The sequence below is a fragment of the Pinus tabuliformis genome, chromosome 1_1, assembly GCF_031772625.1.
Source record: "Pinus tabuliformis cultivar Carrire ecotype Pingquan chromosome 1_1, CPIR1, whole genome shotgun sequence".
Classification (NCBI taxonomy): Eukaryota; Viridiplantae; Streptophyta; class Pinopsida; order Pinales; family Pinaceae; genus Pinus; species Pinus tabuliformis.
Window position 1 is genome coordinate 163,240,075 of NC_142297.1, and position 6,695 is coordinate 163,246,769.

The 6,695-nt window shown below is 39.4% G+C and overlaps 1 pseudogene; it reads left to right on the forward strand.

Moving 5' to 3' along the window:
• The first annotated feature begins 3,949 nt into the window (after nucleotides 1-3,949).
• Nucleotides 3,950-6,398, forward strand: LOC149212091 (F-box/LRR-repeat protein 17 pseudogene; annotated as a pseudogene).
• Nucleotides 6,399-6,695: the final 297 nt, after the last annotated feature.

Sequence of the window (6,695 nt, forward strand, 5' to 3'; positions counted from 1 at the left end):
GCCTTGGGACTGATGTCATCATGACGCGGGAGTGACATGACAGGGGAGGCGGTTGTGGGAGGGCGGTTTCCGGTTTCCCCGCACCGCTATTGGGGAAAGGCGGTAAAGGGGAGAGGGGCTCCGAACAACCCCGGGGGCCGCCACGCGTCCAGTGTACGGGAGCAAAACCACCCGCTCCCCGGACGCTAAACCGCGGCAGGTCCAGGAATGAAATTAACCACCCACCTTTAGATTGGGGGTGGGGGAAGATCGGCGGCTGGCAGGCGCCCTGACCCAGCGTGCAAGTTTGGGTGGGGACCCGCCACACAATTAAATAATATTTAATATGTCGGGTTGACAGAACTTTGGTTATGGGGGTTTTAATGGGTTTCAAAAACACATATGGGTTAATATGTCCGGGTTTAAACAAATATTTAACATTAGGTTTGAGCGCGGGGAGGGGTTTTCATAGGTTTTTTCGGGAAAGGGGAGGAGAGGGTTTAGTGTAGGCTATTATTCTAACCAGGGGTTAGAGTAATTCCCAAGTAAGGGTTGACTATAGTCCCTGATGGACTAATCTCTCCCATATAAGTGCTAATTAGCTATAATGCTAAAGGGAGGCGATATTTATACATTTTCTGGGTTTTTTGCATAGAATGCTATAATAGTAGGGGGAGGGGTAGCACTTAGGGATTTATATAGTAAAATTAGAAATTAATATGAATTGGGGATGTGAGAGAGGGGTAAAGAGCTAAGTTTAATGAGTAAACTTAGTTTCAGAAGCAGATAGGAATGAAGAATGATTTTACACAAGAAATGTGGCTTCTTTTCGGAGGGAGATGCCACCACTTGACATGGAATTTACAAATGAACAATGTAAGGAGGACTGTTTAGGCAGATCCTACAGTCCTCAAGGGGATGTTAGTAAGAAACTTTTGAAGGGGAGGAGGGAAGTTAGTGATGGTTTGGTAGTTTTGCCAAATAGGCCATTGCTCTTGCCTTTCTCCTGCTGTTGAGATCAGATGTGAGTTTTATGATGTCATATGCTTAGATCTTGTATTCTGCGACCTTCAACTACCTACCCTGCCTAATATGCCTAACATTCTTTCTTCCTTTGGATGGGTGCACTTAGCCTTGCAAACCCTGATAATTCTCTTTTCTTTTTGCTGTCCTCCTATCTAAGTCTGCCCTTATAACTTCCAAGGGCCCAGATTAAGCAGTTGGGCTCCTTCCTTTCTCTATCCACCTAGTCATCTGTCAAGCTTGAACTGTTTGAGTAGGTACTTCCTTTCTAGTCTACAACATGCAATTTAAAACATGGTGAGGCCCAGCTTGAGCTGTTGGACCACCCATCAAAGTAGCAGTGGCATTTTGGATTAGCCACTTTCATGGTCTTTGTTTGGGGTTCATTTCATTTATTTTTTCTTTGACCATTTCATTTTCTCGCCTTTTGATTATTCTTTTAAGGCATACCCTCTTTACATTTTTTAACTGTCTGTTTCTTTCACAAAAAATGGAACCTTAGTACCATGGAAGATGAACATTTTTGGCACTTCCACTGTCAATCATGAGAAATGAAAACCTATTGGTATAGGAGGCTAACAAGATGTTTACTTGATATCTTGATGGATTAATTGTTATGCAACCCTTATAACACTTTGAAGTAATGATTTAGTACTACTTTGCATTTTCTATGTATTCAATATATTTAGGGTAATTTGGAACCCTACAGGGTTTGGATTCTAATCTTAATTTTTTGACATTGTTCTACAACTCCAATGTTTCATAACCAAGAGAATTGCCATACCACACAATTGGTAGATAAATTAGATGGCCTAGGGGAAATGTCATACAAAAGGATTACCCATAGCATCATAATAATTGTATGCAAGTCAATATGGGCTTCATCATCAATGTACCCCATTGTGACAGAAGCCATGTATATTTAGAAGAATGTCCCCAACAAGGGTCACTTGGGTTGCATATCAGTTGGTTTGTGATACTCAAATCTGAAATACATAGGAAAATTCAAGGAAACGCATTATGGTTGTAAGTATTATCACTCCCTATACCTATTAAAGTCTCAAGTCTAGCCAATAAAGTTGTGATTCAATGTTGAGGGAGATGGCTTACTGATTTGATCATCAAGGTTCAAATTTCCTATAAGGGCCAATTCACCACCGCAAGTGATCTAGACCACATGTAATTTTTCTAATCTAGCTTGAGGAAACACCATTTTTCTCATCTAGGTTGGGGAAACATCAATTTCTGAGGTACATTGTATTTCATCTCAGAAAATATCATTCCAGTCCCAAAAAAATGCCCTTGAAACACAACCAAGTTGTACGAAATCTGGTCTAGAACTCAATAAATGCAAAATACACAAATTCCAGTGCATTTCATGCTCAAACCCATGAAACAGAAGCTCAAATTTATGATTGAATTCAATCTTTAAAAACAATGATGGATATAGAATAACTAACTTAAGGTTTTGAGGTGCTTCAAGATTACAAGAAAATACCAACATCCCAAGGGCCTCGACTAGTTGTCTTTGAGACCTAGTTGTCCTTGAGAATAGGAAGAAGAAGCATGGGATGAACACTGATTCAATTTGTTTTCTTCTCCTTCAACTTGAATTGGTTGATCAATTTGACTCTCCATGGTATATATACTTTTAGAAATCTGCAAGAAATTGTCGATGCCCTACAAGGGCCCTTCATTGGGTATTAATAGTGATAATCACAAGATCAATTGAAAGTGTTTTTGATACCTGCTATGAAATCCATGGTGGAAATTGATGAAACCCTCTTTATTCTTCTCGGTTTATGTCTTCTTCTAGATCGCACCATCCTCTACATCACTAGCGGAAACATAACATGGAAAAGAATAGGAAACTAGTGCAGATCTAAAGATGTGGAAGAAAAATCTGGAGAGAAAGGTTTGTGATGGGTTAGAGGCTTGTGGCTAGACATGGAAACATAGAAGTGATGGAAACACTATTTCAAAATTGTCAGAAATACCATCAAAGGGAAATGCTGCAGAAAATGAAGTGGTTGAATCAGAGGCAGAGGTATCCAATCTCCCTTTAGAACAATGTATGAGGATTGATCCCCATGATCAAGATATAGGATTCTTTTTATTTGTTGTTTTCCATAAGGTCTTTGATTTCTCTGTTAAAATTAAATCAAATAAAACACAGAGGTAGCACATGAGACTTTTGACAACTATTATTTTTAATCAGGGCAAGGGTAAAGATACATTTGGAATGGAAGCCTTCTAGATGGTAATGGAGGGTCATGCATGCCTCTCACATCAGTATGCAGATCTGCAAGAGGAAACATGCTTAAGAATTACTTCTTTCGTGGTTGATGGCATTGTGGTAAATCCTGGTATTGTTTTACCTGATACTTCTATGAATGCCCTTTACTTCAAGAAGTTTGACCTTACAATTCTAGTAGATGTAGCAAAGCTAGATCAACACATTCCCAATATTGTTGATAATTGCTTCACAGGGGCAAGACTTCATGTTGAAAGATTGATTTTTACACAGTCTCCATCTATGTTATTTGAACTTCTCAAATATCCAGCTTGCTTTTCTTTATGGAAGGGCTAGCCTATTGATTCCAGTCAAAGAAAATGGTTTTTGCAGGCAACATGCATGAGTTTATCTCTAGATATGGGAAGCTTAGATGATTTAGCTCAGAGAAAAATCCTTGATTATTGGACAACATGCTTCCATTGGTTACAATACCACTTCCAGAGATATTGAGGGAATTTATTTCATGCTTGATTGTGGTATTGTTGTTGAACATGAGCTTGCTGGGGTAAAGGATCACTCTATCCCTAGTGTATGATCTTGTTGGAGTTGTATCAGATGAAAATTTTCTTGATCTATTGGATTTTCCTTGTCAACTGATGCAACAATATTGTAAGAAAGGTCAGGGAGTTGATAGGTTCTGGCATTGAACCCATGGCTTTGATGTCACAATTGGTAACTCTGATTATGGGTATTCTAGTTGGAAGTTGTAAAGCAGGAGATAATTTTCACACATCTGGTCATGCTTATCGTGGAGAATTGGAGGAATTCCTCAACATGCATTTGTCAGACAGAAGAGGAACAAGTGTTCTTAAAGAAACCTGTATGCTAGAAGTTTTGAAACAATTGGTAGCAAGAAATATGTGTACCCTATGGAAACGATATGCTCATTCAGTCTGGTCTACTATTGAAGAGACTTGACTCTTGGTTTCCCATGAACAGAAAGGAAGTGTCTTTATCATTCTTCAAAAATGTCCAAAACATCTCACCCTGGATGTTAGGAGTGAAATTGATGATACCCTTCTAAGAACTATAGCCAATTTGACACCTTGCCTCACCTCTCTGGAAATCCAGATCAACCAGGGTGGAATCAACAACATGACAGGGGATGGATTGAACTATTCAATTCAAACCTTCAAACTAGAAAATTGTAAAAGACATCAGAAATCTTAATATATGCTCTACACATCTGGGAACTTTTTGGTTGGCTGATTGTTATTCATTGGATACCATGGCTATAGATTGTCCATCACTGACAGAGTTATCTCTTACTTTTGTGCCTGAAGAAGATGATTCAACTGACCTCTGTAATCTGATAGAGAACTTGGGCCAAGGCTGCCCAAGATTGTCCAAGTTACATGTTGCTTCTTCCTGTTTAAACCACTCTGTAGTACTTGCACTTGCAAGTGAAAACTTTAGATTTTTACATATGTTGTCTCCTACATTTGGATTGGACATTACTGATGCATCTGTGGTTTCCCAGGCATCAAGTTTTAATTTTTTGCAGCTGCTAGACTTGAGTGGATCAAGCATCACTGATAGGGGACTTGGTATTATATGCAATACATTTTCAGGAACCCTCTCTAAGCTTCTTATAGCTCTTTGTCATAATATATATGTTGCTGGACTCCAAATAGTGGCTATGCAGTTTCCATTCCTGCAAATTTAAGATGTGGAATGACCATAGGTGATAAATGTTACACTCACGCCAATGAAGATATAAACCATGTTGAGGAACAAGAGAAATTTAGGGCCCAACAATCTTTACAGAGGAAAAATCACCATTCTAAGGAACATACAGTAACTAATGAACTGGTCCTCAAGCATTTGAGACCGAAAAAACTTACTCTTTGGGGTTGCTCTAATGTCTGCACCTTGTATCTATACTGTCGCGAGCTTGTGGATCTAAATATAAAGGTGTCAGGCGGAAAGAGTCGATAGTGCGGACACAACCAACCTCCCTAGAAGCTTAAGGCTTTCTAGTGACAAACAAGACAATTAAGAGCAATCCTTCTCTAAATATGCATTTACCATATGAGAAATCAAGTGTTTAGATCCTACCTGTAACCCAACGCTGTTGTAGTAGTCCAGCCTCGTCGATGCGGATGAGCTCCTCCTTCTCTTCGAAACCTGCATTCACTAACAATCAAATGATTAAATAGCACCTGAATATCTCATAAAACAAAACATATTTAACATACAGACCAAGGAGTATATGAAACAACTCATAAATAACAAATTGTTGAGAAGAATGGACTTATTTGTATTAATAGGAAACAAAAGAAACCATTACAACCTGAGCCTTGGTGTTGTGCAGGTCCCTCCCAGGGTCCAACAAGAGTTTTCCTTTACTTTGATAAGCTCACCCACTTCCAAATGAAACAAGAAAGGATGGGAATTTCTCCTCACAAGCTTCTACAAGGAAGTCCTAATTCCAGCAGCATCTACCCTTAGGAATGTTCAGCTTTCAACCTGCCCTCCTTCTGGCCCAATGCCTGTATTTATAGTGCTCTAGAGGAAGTTAATCAGGTCCACCATCAATGGGATAAGCCCCTCTTTAGATGGGATAGCTCCCCTCTTGATGGGATAAGTTCCTCTTTGGTAGGGATACATGAACCATCTGGAGGCACTTCATACACGTCAAACAAGCTTCTAGAATGCTCTAGAAATGACCACAAGTAACTTTTTTGGAGTGAAACTTGTGCCTTTTGACCTTTACAGGAGTACGCACCCATTGCTTTACAGACAGAGCGTACATGTACGCAGGTATTGTGAACTTGGGGTGCGTACACGCAGGTAAGGCTAAGAGAAACTGCGTACCCAGAGATATATAGATTTTTAATGACTTTCTCTCTTTTTTGGAGTTTGACATGGAGAGCATAGGTATGAGGCTTGCCAAGGAGGATAGTATGACAGTTGATGGAGCCATACTAACTGCAAATAGTCATGGTGACATTTTTTAGTGTAACAAAAGGCCTGCAACAACCTTAATCTTGAGAAAATGTTGCTACAATGCCCTGCCCTGCAAGTGGTACATGTTGCATATTGTGATGGTGTTAGTGAATGCAGTTCAAAGAAAGGTGGATTGTTCCTTCCAACGTGAGCTCCACCTCCTCTCAATTCTTTCATTCATATTCAGCACAGAGTCAATATTAGCAATGAGGTGTGAGAAATTCAAAGTTAGAGGTTTTATACATTAAATGAGCTACCATAAACTTTGAATGGAATGAGGTGGAGCACTTGCAAGAATGAAACGCTTTTTTTCTTTACAAATCTCACAGGGAAGAAGGCATCACAATACAAATGTTTTGTGAGTGAAACACTTTCTACCAGGAATCATCACATACGAATTAAAAACATGTATTGCACAAAGAAATACCAATATAATAGAATGCGCACC